Here is an 11213-nt window from a genome sequence, read left to right as displayed (position 1 = left end):
ACCATCTGAGCTTTTAACAATTTCAAAAGTCTGACGAGGTACATCACAAATGGTGATTATACTTCGAACCCTCTGAAGTAATTTTCATTCCATTTGCACGTTATTTCGTCTGACTGAGATGTAGCAAATTGTCAAACATATGACATTCTCTCTTTATTTGAATCAATGCCTGTTATTCGTCCGTTAGCTGGATTACCATCATTATTTGTTTTACTCCTTTTGGAAATAAAAGCTGTTAAAGATAAAATGTCCTTGGGTTTTGTTGTTCTCTCTCTCTCTCTCTCTCTCTCTCTCTCTCTCTCTCTCTCTCTCTCTCTCTCTCGATAGGTTACGGCATTCCTCATGGATCTGTACTCGGCCCTCTTCTCTTCACCATTTACATTAATGACCTTCCCCTACACATAAGCAGTAACTGTGAACTCTTCGCTGATGATACCACTATTCACACTTCCCACTCAAATGTGAAGGTATTGTCAAAACAAGGAACTTAGTCGATAAATATCGACAGGGGGCGGACAAATGGTTTACATGTGAAATGTGTGTATATGGGTGTGGGTCTCAAACAAACAAACAAACACACCATGTGAACCCCCCCCCCCCCCCCTCCCACCGCTCGCGGGCTGAACGACTGACGTCACATGTCGCTTCGGTCTTTTCCAGAAGAACACCGCGTGTACATAATACACAATTCGATCGCGTAGCACTGCCAATGCACATTTTCGCAACGAAAACCGTGCTACTGTTTCTTGTGTGTTAAATCTGAAAGCAATATAAGTGAACGAACAATTGAAAACTGATATCACGTTACTAAACTCCCAAAAGTAATAAATTACTTCTGACTGCGGTACACAATACATTTTCAAAGCAATTTTTATTATTTTCAAGACATAAAAAATACAACGGAAGAAAAATGCAAGCAATAACAATTTTTTTTAAAGTACAGACTAAATACTGAAGCTCTCTATTTCTCTTTAGTATGTTGGATTCAGGTGTACTTACAGTTGCAGACAGATACAGATTCAAACACGAGTCGAGCGTAAAACAAAAAGTGAAACTAGAGAATAACATGAACCTGAAAACTTTTAAAATATTTGTACCCAGCACCAAGAGAGATTATTGTAAAAAAAATGTAATACAAAGTGTCTGTGTTCTACATAAGACAGGAGAATTTACATAGCAACAGAAAACATGCTTGTAAATCACTGAGCACCAACAGTTAAAAATCACTATCGCTCACCTCATGCAGACTGAAATGCAAACCTGCACACATACATACACACAAACAAGGGGGGAGCATCCGTGGACTGGCACTAATGATATGATCAACTGCATATGTAGCTAACTTTGCCCGTCTCACACCTTGTTAATTTTAGTGTCAGTGGTACGCAACCGGTTCTTCATGCTCTACTCTTTCCACCCGCGCTGCACTTTGTCCATCATTGACATTGTCCTCAGCTTGTGGTGGACTCGGATTTAAAAAAAAAAAGCAGGACAGCATTTTCGAAAACATTTTCTTGCACTTTCAAAGAAATGTCAAATGCATAAACTGTGTCATAAAAAAGCACAGGCACTGTATCATTGGTTTGGCACTGTTGCAGAAAGTCCTTGTCATCAGCGTTCATTTTGGCAGAGCAAGCGACACCCGTGCAGTCCGACGAAAAATGTCCTCCATGTCAAGGAACATTTGCACAATGTTGCCTTTGACAAATGTCAGTCCTCCTCGGTTAAGCACCGTTGTCATGTCAGTTGAAGAACCACAATCACTTTCTGACAGCTCACTGAACCTCAGTGCTTCTAAACAGCGCAGTTTCTTGTATCTGTATGCACCTTTCTTGAGGCCCCAAACTTTCTTTTTTAGTTTCTTCACCACACTCCCAGCAACATACCTGATCACATCCTTCTCCTCCTCACACACTGGCACCGGTCAGTCATTCGCGTTGTCTTCCTGTTTGCACCCATAGGTTGCTTCGACCAGCCTTTCAAACATCCTGAGGCAAATGGAAGCTGAAGCATGAGTCGACTTGGTGACCTCTGTAATGCTTGCATGGCTTGCGTAGTACAATGCAAAATACTTTGAGTGAGCCTTTTCCTTGGCTGCGTTATGGAACTTCCCTCGTAGACCAAGGCATGACTCAAACACCTAAAGTTTGTCCCGAAGAACAGCACCTGTCAAACAGACCACAAAGTCTTACACTTGAACACATACAATAGAACCACCTTTGTATTACCTCAAACAATCTGAGAAAGCGGGTCTTTAAAAGGAGGCAGTCTTAAAATGAAGGAAAATTTACAGAAGTTATGCACAGACAAACTGACAAAATAAGGTCTTAAAAGGGAGGGATTATCAAATTGGGGGGGGGGGTGGTCCACTGTATATATATATATACAATAATAGATTTTTATTAGTCCATATCTTGGGATAATTCCCTGCCTCGTATAACTTTAAAAGAAAGGCAAACACACACACAATTGTATCCAAAAAGAACACTTGCACATTGACAAGTCTGGAATGTGTACGCGAATGATCAACAATAATTACACGTATGCCATACAGGGAGCACTGCTTACTTGTCATGTATATATGACAGCTTATTCTCAGCGTAACTGAATAACTTGAAATTTAAAATTGAAATTGTTTTACATTATAAGCAAAAGTGAAAACACTACTCCAACAAAATTGTATTCATTCATACAGTGTTTCCCTAAACACTTACAGTCCAAGGTTTTAACATGGCTTCACAGATCAGCTGACAGGCATTCATTTTCTGCAATCTCACTGCACACCTCTTCCAGAAGTGGAACTGTCACCTGTTGACATTTAAAAACACATGTAAATGTACACACAGTGACACAATAAAAAATCATGCGTAATGAGAATTATCCAAAAATATTATATGATGCACTGGTGTCAAATGTGTTATGGTATTTTATGTTATCACAGAATCTAAGTCTTGAAAAATACACATGTTCACACAAAAATATGGCAAATACCACATGAGACTGAAATATACACAAATCTGCAGTAACTTGACTGAGAAATCACAAGCGGGTGTAGTTGTAGGCATCACAATTATAATGTTATTTGTTGACACAAAGGCAAAACATGTTGTTCATGTTTTCAGTGGTTTATTCAGGAAGCTGCAAGCGTAGGAAGGCATAGCGCATGCGCGTGCATTATACGATACAGAGCTATGCGACATTTAGGTTTACTTATGTTATGGTTTCGTATACTCGATCGTAGTGTAGGCAATCATATTACATCTCCCTTTCCAAGATAAAAATTCCATACAGGGAGTTATGCTGGATTGTTTCAAACAAATGTCTTTCCTATTTCAATGTTCATACATCAAGAGCACACAATATTGTTGAACATTTCTGAGTCTGTTTTCAGCTTTGGAGTGTTCATGTTACAAGTTTGTATTATTAACATTACATAGTTGCTTCAGGTAAACATGCTGGAAACACGATTTGACTAAAATTGTCTTTGGCACATATGATGACATCTTCTGGAACTGTCTTTGGATTGTTCAGCTGGCTGTGGTCAGATAACAAAAAGATATGGAATATCCAGCTGCTATGCACTATAATGTGTAACCTGCTACACGGTTACTTACATACAGGTGTGACAGCCTACATACACATGCTGTTCACCTATAACAGGCCATGAATTTCACAACTAAAAGCATACTAATGCTTCTACCAACTTTAAACACAACTGCTCATACTTTGGCAGATACTAGACAAATAGAACAGCCTAGCTACACATGCTGTCTACTTGTGCACAGGCCATGGGTTTATTCTTTATATCTAACAGGTTGGTTGATCTTTCTACCACTACGAGTGAACACAGCAGATGGCTCTGGTGCTGCTGCTGGTGAGGGTGCAGCTGGGTTGTTGACAGTTGGAGATGCTGTGTTATTTACTGGGGCTCTGACTGGGGTGTTGGCTGGAGTGTTGACTGAAGTGTTGACTGGAGTCGGAGTTTTATCAGCAACCGGCGAGTCTGTGTTTTCAGTTAATTGTTGCTGTGGCGAGTTTCTGATGTTGACTCTGTTTCTTCTCATTATTCTTCCGGTTGGTGTTTCTATCAGGTACGACCTTGGTTCCTGACATTTCTCTTTGACCACCGCTTCCTTCCATTTGCTTGAAGGTTGGTCTTGGAATCTGACGTGCTGGCCTGGGGTCAGTTGTGGCAAGTCCTTAGCCTTGGTGTCGTGGTATGACTTCTGGTTGTCTTGGCGGTGCTGTAGTCTTTCGCGAATGAGGTCGTCGGTTGGATTTCCGGTGTGTCGAGTAGGAAGATTTCCACGAGGTTTTCTTCCGATGATCAGCTCTGAGGGACTAGGAATTTTGGGGGAAACTGGAGTTGTGCGAAGGCACAATAGGATAAGGTCAGGGTCACTGCCGTCCTGTTTTGCATTGATGAGAGCTTGCTTTACTGTCTGCACCTGTCTCTCAATGAAGCCATTTGACTTGGGGTAGATGGGGGAAGAAGTGACATGGTCAAAACACCACTCCTTGGCGAACTCTTGAAATGCTTTTGCCGAAAATTGGGGCCCGTTGTCCGATTTGAGCGTTTTGGGAATTCCGTGCTCGGCAAATATCTGCTTCATCACTGCGATGGTGGTCTTGCAGGTGTAGTCGTTTGGGAGTTTCCTGCAGACGAAGAACTTGCTGTAATAATCAGCGACGAGGATGTGTTGGGTGTTGTCCACTGCAAAGAAGTCTACACCCAAGACTTCCCAGGGCTGTGTCGGAATCTCATGAGGATTGAGTGTTTCCGGCACTTGGTTCTTTTGGTGCTCCTGGCAGATGGGGCATTGAGATGTCAGTTTTTCGATGTCCTTCGAGATACCTTGCCAGTACACCGAGGCTCGTGCCCTTAGTCTGGTCTTCTCTATCCCTTGGTGGGCTGCGTGCAGTTGTATCAGCATCTCTTGCTGGAGGTTTAGCGGAATGACCACACGATCACCTTTGAGTACGATTCCGTCCTCCACAGAAAGTTCGTCTCGGAATGACCAAAAACTGCGAATCGGTTCGGGGACTTCTTGTATGGTGTCTGGCCATCCGTTGATGATTGTTGGGATAAGCTTGCTCAGAGTCGGGTCATGTTTGGTTTCCTCTTGGAGTGACTTGGTTCTCTCCGTGCTGAATCTGACCTGGCCAACAGTGAGGTCGAGATCAATGGTCTTGACGTTGCCAGGGCTCGGCAGTCTGGACAGTGTGTCTGCTACTGTCATGTCCTTGCCGGGTTTATATTCGATTGTAAAATCATACTGTTGTAGTCTGAGGAGCATTCGCTGCAGTCTTGGGGGTGCTCTGACGAGAGGTTTGTTGAGGATCATAACCAGTGGTTTGTGATCCGTTTTGACGAGGAATTTCTGACCGTATAGGTAGGTGTGAAATCGTTCAACCCCGTAGACGATGGCCAAAAGTTCTCGCTCAATACAGGCGTATCGCGTTTCAGCGTCCGTCAGCGTCTTTGATGCATATGCTATCGGCTTTCCCTGCTGGAGCAGTGTTACGCCAAGACCCTTGATGCTGGCGTCTGTCTCCAGTGTTGGTGTAGCACTTGTGTCAAAGTAGACCAGCGTGGCATCCTCTGAGACTGCATCCTTTAGGGCCTGGAAGCACTTTTGATGGTGTTCACCCCAGATGAATACTGAGTCTTTCTTGATGAGTTCTCTGAGTGCAGCTGCTTTTTCGGCCAGGTTGTTGATGAATGGCGACATGTATGTCACAAATCCAAGGAACTCTTGCAGTTCCTTTTTGGACGTCGGCGCTGGCATGGCTTTCAGGTCGTTGACCTTGTCAGGATCAGGATGCACGCCTTCCGGAGTGTATGTTGCGCCGAAAAATGTGATGGACTGCGCCTTGATGGTACACTTCTCCGAGTTGAAAACCAATCCATTCTCTGCTGCGGCTTTCATTAGGTTGCACAGGCTTTCGTCGTGCTCTTCTTCTGTCTTGCCGTAGACTACAACATCGTCTGAGATGCCGGTGGCTCCTTTCACGTTTTCAAGGATCTGATCCATTTTAAGCTGGAAAATATCTTGGCTGACCTTGAGACCAAATGGAAGTCTGGAGAAGCAATATCTGCCATAGGGAGTCTGGAACGTCGTCAAGAGCTGGCTTTCTTCGTCGAGCTGAACTGACCAGTAGCCACTCTTGGCGTCTAGCTTGGAAAAGTAGCGACTTCCACAGAACTGATGCGTCAGCTCTTCAATGGTCGGAATCTTGTGGTGTGGGCGTTTCAGTGCGAGGTTGAGATGACGGGGGTCAAGGCAGATTCTAAGCTTTCCCGACCGCTTCTTGGAGTAGGCGAGACTGGACACCCAGTCCGTCGGCTCTGTCACCTTTCTGATCACACCGCTTTCCACCATGCTGTCGAGCTCTTCTTTGATCGCGTCTCTGAGAGCGATTGGAGTTTTTCTTGGTGCATCGATGTGTGGCGGGACGTCTGGATCCACCACAAGTTTGACAGGGCCAGGCATCTTGCCAATTTTGTCAAACTGCTCCGGATTGTCTTTCAGCAGGTCTTGGACACAGGTGATCTTGTCCTTAGCTGCTGGGGGTGACGCTGAAATGCTGCAGTGCAGTGTCACGATTCTCAACTTTTCGCACGACGGCAACCCAATGATGGCTGGTCCCTCTACATCTACAATGTAGAACCCCGTTTCCTGCCACTCGCCTCTGTAGCGACAGGGAAACGTAATCTTGCCAAGGCAGGAAATGTCTGTGCCGTTATAGGCAGTCAGCTTCGTGCCGCCTTTCTCTTTCAAGATCTTGTTGATAGGTGTCCCCTCCTTTGTCAGTAGATCAGGGAACATGTCTCTAAACATGCGCAGGGGCAGTGTGTTCCCCTGTGCACCTGTGTCGACCTTGACGATGACGTTGTGTTGTCCGGCTCTACGTGGAAGTTGTGTTTTGAGTCTGACGAATGCTTCGTCACGTTGTTGGGGCGTTGAAGAGACTGAAGAGATGACGACCGGACTAAAAGTTAGTTCGTCGAAGTTCTCTTCGTCGATTTCCGCCTGCATCGCCTTGATTTTTGCTTCTGACCTCCGGTGATGTCCTCCACCGCGGCTGCTTGATCCGCCACGTCGTTGCCCGCGTCCATGTGAAGGGATGCGTGGAGACTGGTGTTGCTCGGAACGGCACACTTTAGCAAAGTGATTATTTTTGCCGCAGGCATGGCAGGTAACACCATGGGCTGGGCATTCTCGTGGTTTGTGTCGTCCGCCACAGTTTCTGCAGGTAGGATGGGTTTGAGAGGGACGGTTGTTAGACTTAATGGTACTGATACTGGCAGAGCTGGCCATTGTTTGTAGCTGCTCCACATGTGATGCAGTAGCCTCGAACGTGCGACCCATCTTTACCACATCAGCCAACTTGACACCCTTCTCTTGTTCCAGGAGTTTCCTTTGGAATTCTTCAATGGGTGTGCTCGAGATGATCAATTCTATCAGTCTCTCCTCCAATTCTGCTGCAGCGTCAAAAACACACTTCTGTGCCTGGAGCTGCGCCCTTGTCACAAAATCATCGAGTGACTCTGATTTGGCCTGCCTCATGCTCATGAGTTTGAGCCTGCTCACACGAAAGTGTTCAGCTGGCTCGATTTGTTCACTCAATTTTTGGAAAACAATCTTGGAGCTCTTCTTTTCTTCATCTGTGAGGGTCATAGCATTGTACATGCGAAGGCCTTTTTCACCAATTTGGAGGAGTATGTGGGCAACCTCATTCTCTTTCGGCACCTTCTTTGTGATAAAATACAGTTCTAGTCTTTGCTTGAACATTTTGAAAGACTCTGCGACGTTTTCACTGTCCCATACCATCTCGGGAACTTGTTTTGAAGACATGATTGGAAACGACTTTTCCTAACCGTAATCTGTGTAACGGTCGCGAACACGTGCTCGAGCGAAGAGGCTATTACTAACAACACAACAGTGTATTCAGCCCAAAAAAGTCCGATTGTAGGCTTCTAACTAGAGGCACACTCACGGGGACTGGATCTGCTGCTTGTTACCTTTTCCGCTGCCACCATATAATGTTATTTGTTGACACAAAGGCAAAACATGTTGTTCATGTTTTCAGTGGTTTATTCAGGAAGCTGCAAGCGTAGGAAGGCATAGCGCATGCGCGTGCATTATACGATACAGAGCTATGCGACATTATAAGATGTTTGATGGGTTGTTGACAGACCAGCTTTTTTGTCGGTCCGAGGGGGAGCATATCGTCTTTTGTTTCATATTTATTGACCAAGGCCGAAGGCCGCGGTCAATAAATATGAAACAAAAGTCGATATGCCCCCCGAGGACCGACAAAAAAGCTGGTCTGGCAACACACCATCAAACATCGTTTTTGTCATCATTTTGGTGGTTCAACATTAAGTGAAAAATCAACACAGGGAGCCATGGTTTGAAACGCGAGTTCTGTTATTATAATGCATGTTCGGGGCCCCAGCACGTTGTTCAAAGCTGGCGTGCGAAAGCAACTTACTGTGTGTGATTTGAGTTTATAATGTTGAGACAAGTATGTCAGGTTTGAGGATGCGAAGTTCTGTAGGTTCCGACTACAGAGTGGTGTGTGAAACCAACAGTAAGCGCCTTTGAGACGATAGTGCCCACATGTTGCATTCGAGCGATGGGATTGTCGTATTTCAAACGAGGTGATTTGCTTGCACAGTCAGCGTTGACCATCTCACAACAGATCTGTTATGTGGATTATCGTGCGACGTTCGAGTCGGGGGCAAGGAATCGCAGGAAGCAAAGATGAGTCTTTTTCCATTGTCACTTTTCTTTCCGGTTGTTGGTGCATATAATATTGTGCGGACAAAATTATGCGACGGCGAGTGTTTTTTGCCTCCAGGATTTTGTGGTGTGGGTATTGTTTTGCTCGTTTCATACCCACACAAAAACCTGAAACACACCCCACCCCACCCTCACCCTCCCTCACAATCAGTCCATGAACACAAACACTGACACACACAAATTAATGATCAAGTTACCCCCCCCCCCCCAACCCTTCACTTGCACACCTGCAACGCAGACGATCATATTATTGATTAAATATAGGTCAGTGTTGGGTTTTTACATTTATTCAAGTTATGACTAAATGTTTTAACATCGAGGGGGGAATCGAGACGAGGGTCGTGGTGTATGTGTGTGTGTATGTGTGTGTGTGTGTGTGTGTGTGTTCGTGCGTGTAGAGCGATTCAGACCAAACTACTGGACCGATCTTTGTGAAATTTGACATGAAAGTTCCTGGGTATGATATCCCCATACGTTTTTTTCATTTTTTTGATAAATGTCTTTGATGACGTCATATCCGGCTTTTCGTGAAAGTTGAGGCGGCATTGTCACGCCCTCATTTTTCAACCAAATTGGTTGAAATTTTGGTCAAATAATTTTCGACGAAGCCCGGACTTTGGTATTGCATTTCAGCTTGGTGGCTTAAAAATTAATTAATGACTTTGGTCATTAAAAATCGGAAAATTGTAAAATAAATATTTCTTTTATAAAACGATCCAAATTTACGTTCATCTTATTCTCCATCATTTGCTGATTCCAAAAACATATAAATATGTTATATTTGGATTAAAAACAAGCTCTGAAAATTAAATATATAAAAATTATTATCAAAATTAAATTTTCCAAATCAATTTAAAAACACTTTCATCTTATTCCTTGTCGGTTCCTGATTCCAAAAACATATAGATATGATATGTTTGGATTAAAAACACGCTCAGAAAGTTAAAACGAAGAGAGGTACAGAAAAGCGTGCTATCGTTCTCAGCGCAACTACTACCCCGCTCTTCTTGTCAATTTCACTGCCTTTGCCGTGAGCGGTGGACTGACGATGTTACGAGTATACGGTCTTGCTGCGTTGCATTGCGTTCAGTTTCATTCTGTGAGTTCGACAGCTACTTGACTAAATGTTGTATTTCGCCTTACGCGACTTGTTGTTCTTGTTTGTGTTATTGCAGAATCGGTTTTCTCTTATTGCTACACGTGTCTCTTCATTACATTTCACCATCGCCCTACCACCCTGCCCCTCTCGGTATTCCACCCCTCGGTTTTCAGTGGTAAATATTAGTAATCGAATATTGAAGCTACGTTGAGTCAAAGGTCACAGAAGATTTGCATCGTGCAGCACTGCACGAATTGGGTCAAAGGACACAAACGATTTGCGTCGTGCCGCGAAGGAAAGATAATCGCGATCTTGTTTCTCATTGCCTCTCTGTTTTTCATTAGACTTGTCATTCTGCTTGCTCGGCTTTGTCAGATGTCTTCATTTCTTGTTGCTATGTTCTTTGCTTTTTTATTATTATTTTTTTATTTGCGCTTAGTTTATCGATACAACGTCTTGTGCACGGGTCAAAATGTGTGTCAGGGGTCAATTGGTTTGACTTAAACTTGACGTTCGTGTTTCTCCAAACAGAGATACACGCACTCCATGACTTTGTGAGAAGATAAAACATATCGATAGGTTTCATTTGTTTGCGATAAAGCATAAATGTATGACCTTTGATGAGGTAGTTTTGTTTTTTGTTTACATTTGGCGATTTGCCAGTTTGCCAGTTCGTATTTGGAACTTGGCGAAGCAGTGTCGTCTGTTTAGGTCTGGGGAAACGCCAATGAAAAGAGCCGAAGAATCCTCGAGCGTTTCTATTGGGTTTGCTTTTGATTATCCATGTAATAGGGCTTCCTGCAACTATGGTAACCGGGGATTTATTCCCCGGGGAACATGACATTTATTTCCCAGGTGCTTGTGAATGAAAACTCGTGAAAATGATGACAATTAGGTTTACTTATGTTATGGTTTCGTATACTCGATCGTAGTGTAGGCAATCATATTACAACAATCACAAGACAAACAAATTCTGCCTTTATGTTTAATAATTTTTTACAATAAATGTTGCAAATGTAACGAATAACTTCTCACCTTTTGTGAAATAGTACTTTGAGCTTGACACACTTCTGACTGTATTGGGTTTTCATCAACAACAAAAGTGGTGCTTGCTTCCTGAAACAAAATTATTCAATGATGAGAAGAACTGAATGTGGCAGTGTTCAAAGTGATATTCAAACTTGCATGTAACTATCAGTACCTATACTGTAAAACGAGAAGGCTATTGCCATGCTCGTCAATCAGTATGTGTCATTCAGTGTTTTGTGCTGTGACAATGAAATGCAATCAATGATGAATGAATG

General features: G+C 43.5%; 1 long non-coding RNA gene across 1 annotated transcript; it reads right to left on the bottom strand.

The window, feature by feature from the left end:
- Positions 1–611: 611 nt before the first annotated feature.
- On the bottom strand, positions 612–11213 carry LOC138964873 (uncharacterized). Its single transcript, XR_011455233.1, has 3 exons — positions 10945–11213; positions 2715–2808; positions 612–2166 (listed from the first exon to the last, which is right to left on the bottom strand). It is a non-coding gene; the product is annotated as an uncharacterized lncRNA (long non-coding RNA).

This window comes from Littorina saxatilis, linkage group LG4, assembly GCF_037325665.1.
Source record: "Littorina saxatilis isolate snail1 linkage group LG4, US_GU_Lsax_2.0, whole genome shotgun sequence".
NCBI classification, from domain to species: Eukaryota; Metazoa; Mollusca; class Gastropoda; order Littorinimorpha; family Littorinidae; genus Littorina; species Littorina saxatilis.
The sequence above is the reverse complement of the archived record's forward strand: the minus strand, read 5'-3'. Positions and strand labels throughout refer to the sequence as shown.